The sequence below is a fragment of the Protopterus annectens genome, chromosome 1.part1 (genome assembly GCF_019279795.1).
Source record: "Protopterus annectens isolate FY-2018-M chromosome 1.part1, PAN1.0, whole genome shotgun sequence".
Classification (NCBI taxonomy): Eukaryota; Metazoa; Chordata; order Ceratodontiformes; family Protopteridae; genus Protopterus; species Protopterus annectens.
The window spans coordinates 1,036,157,493-1,036,161,073 of record NC_056726.1 but is presented as its reverse complement, the minus strand read 5'-3'; positions in this window follow the sequence as shown (position 1 = coordinate 1,036,161,073).

Sequence of the window (3,581 nt, the reverse complement as noted above, 5' to 3'; positions counted from 1 at the left end):
GCAACGTTCATGAATCCTGGGGAATGTACAGCATTTAATTCAATTTCAGTACTGTGTGGAGTGAAGCTTCATTCTGCAAGACTGTGAGAAATGAAATAGGACTATTGTGCAGGATTTCCATGTAAATTAAATTAATAAGGATAGAAATGGGATTTTTATTTTTTACAATTTTTATTGAGTGTTTGTATCATAAATGTTTCAAGCCAATACCATTCAACACTCAGAATCAAGTAAGATGCTTTGTAATATCGGCATTATTCAGCATGCTAGATACAATATAATATGGAATGATATACTCATCTTTATAATTCAAATTTTAAGTAATCCCACTCCCTCCTGATTCCTGTCAGGAGTTGCCATCCATAGCTATGACTTCCTGTAAGCCCCATAATGTCACAAACTTAGTTCTTATACTCCTGCATCATAATATGGCCTAACTTTTTGCCACTCACTCTTAAATGTCTCTTTTCCTGTGCTTCAATATTGTGTACTTTACAACCAGTTGTACACTTTTATATTATTTATTACTATTTTCCTTTTCCATTAAAGATCATCCATTTATACTTTTGCTACTAAGCTTCTCACCCATCTTCCTAAAAAAAATAGTATTTGAATTTTGTCAGACTCCTTCCATCCATATTTTCCCCCATCCCTAAGAAGCAAAATTACCAAATACTAGCTACTTATCAAATATCTTCTTCAGCTCTTCCATACACTATCCCCAAATGTGCTTAAATCATGTGAATTCCCAAGAAATATGAAGAATACATTCTTCTATACTTCTGCACCTCCAAAATTCTCCTTCTGCTTGTCCCACCTGCCATTCCTGCAAAATCTGCACAGGTGTCCTAAACCTTCTATGCTGCCTGGCAGCCACCTCTTATATTGGTTCCACATTACTGGGAGTGCTTTCAGCCTGGTTATTCTTCTCCAGTACTCATTTAGAAGTTGTCTTCTCTTTTCCTGCCCAGCTTAGCCTCAATTTCTTATTTTTTCTTGTATTTATGTCTGTTTAACTCTGTGTACAGTGCTGCACAGTTTTTGCATTTCAGGTTGTTCTCCTTACCAACCAAAAATAGAAAATGTTTGTGAATATGGAAATGTGAAACAAAGTACAGTGCATTTCAATGACAGTATTAAGAACATTGTCTGGTCAGAAAATCTCATTATTAAAAAGGTGACTTGAACATAGATACTAGAGCAGAATGTAATATTCTGTCTGGATCTACATTTGAAGCTTTGGAATGGCAAGGCACTGTGTGTAAAAAAGAGAATATTTATGTATGTATGTATGCATGTATGCATGTATGTATGTATGCATGTATGCATATATGTATGTATGTAGGCTTCCATGGTGGTGCAGCGGTAAGCGTTGTTGCCTCACAGCAAGAGGTTCTCCTGTTCGATTCTCGGCTGGAGTGCTGGGAGTGCCTTCTGTGTGGAGTCTGCATGTTCTCCCTGCGGTTGGGTGGGCGTTCGAAAGACATGCGTAAATGGGCATGCCTTCATTGAAGGTTGAATGTCAAGCTGGCACCTCGGTGTTCGTGAACATCTACTGCCAATCATTAGCGGACTGGAGTTCCGCTGTGGCGACCCCTAACTGGGAAAAGCCGAAAGACAACAACAACAACAATGTATGTATGTATGTATGTATTTTTTATATATTTAGCTTTGCTTTGATTAATGGGTAAATGGACAAGTTGACAGGCCCTTTCCATCATTTTAAACATATGGGTATCATTATTTTTACATGTTAAACTAAGGCAAGGTAAAAAAATAATAAAAAAAAAAATGATACAGATAGGTTTAAATTTATGGTAGTGGACATGCTTCACATTCCCTTGAGGGGTGGTGACATTATTTCTTTAATACAGAAATGTGAATATGAATGGATTTTGAAATTGCAGGCTATGGCATTTCCTGGTTTAGATGATACAGTCTCTTTATAACCAATACTGAAACTATGAAATATGAAGTATTAATTAGATGCCATGGTCTTAAATTAGACTCTACAAATGTCTTATATTTTATGGATATTTGTTTGATGAAGTTTGGTGTGAAAATGCTTACATGCTTGTATTAAAGGACAAAGATATCCTGAGTGCATGTGTGATCTAGCGAATCTTTGTCCTGGTTGTCCCACTGTACTCATCCCTCATTAGACCCATTATAGAATACAATGCCCCGTTTGGTATGTATCTCTCAAGACATCTGCAACAACTGGAAAGGCCACAGAAATACCTCACTAAAAGAATCACAGGCCTAAAGCAGATGCGCTATGCTGACTGCCTTAAAAAACTCCAGCTATACTCTGTCGCATATTGTCTACTCATAGGCGATCTTTGCTTAACATACAAGGCCATGTCAATCCCAGAGCTGTTGGACATGCTACACTTAAAGAAATCCCAATCCCTCAGAGCCACACGCTCCAGGGATCTAAACCTTTTCATCACAATAAACAAAACATGCTGGAGGGATAGGTTCCTGACCCAGACTCCCCAGACTCTGGAATAGATTGCCCATACATGTCAAGCAGAGTGCCTCTTTGGTCCTCTTCAAATGAAACCTTGACGATTGGATGGGAGAAAGGAAATTCACCCCGGGGACCACGTCAGTCGCCCTGCTAGACAGGGGTCCAGGGAAGTAAATAGTGTGGGAAGAAATAGCCAGGGAATTGTTATGGCTAGGCTTGTATAGGCCCTAGGGCTGATAGCCTAGTACCAACCTATGAACCTATGAACCTATAAGTAGTTCTTTTCACGTCAGCTTGTAGCTGAATGGACTTTCTAATAGTTTGATTTTCTTTGTATGTGCTTGGACAGTCATTTATTTACACTTTTCAGTTAGATCTTTGGATATTACGTCTTCATATAGTAAGGAGGTATGTCTCAGGTTATTAATGCCCACATGGATTATGACAGAGACATACTGTTTCTTTTGGTTCAATATCCTGAGTGCATGTGTGATCTAGCGAATCTTTGTCCTAGATAGGTAACTGACCGTGAGTGTCAAATTGTTCATCCTGGTGAGTGGGGAATCAGAGTATGTCAGGAAAGAATCTCCCATGACCAATTTATTGGGTTGTATAGTAGTTTGCCTTAAGGCCTTAGAGCATGAGAGATTGTGAGATGTGGTTGTATATATATCTTGTTAAGTGTTTTCTTTATAGAGTATTGGGGAGGTTGCTGATGACAGGTCCTGGGAGGCCTTTGAGGTTTGGGTAGGTTGCATTTAAGAGCCTCAGCGTATGTGAGTTTATGAGCTTGACCCTTAGTAGCTGTAGTACATGTGTGTTACTGTCAACCAGTCTGGAAATATCTGTTTCTGTATGTGAGAGCTTTGCCTCTAACAACATAGTGTAATTACTTCTCTCACATACTATGTCAGACAGTGTAAGGATAAGGTAGTTGTCAGTAAACATGAGACAACTGCTACATTTTCTCAGGATGCCTGTTTCCACCAGGCTGACTACAGAGGCAGTATGAAAGTGCACATCCTTGACTGATGATCCTCTTTTTTTGTGATCTACAAGGAGTCGTACAAGAGGGGCTTGTAATTAACTAAACTGGGAGTTATTGGGT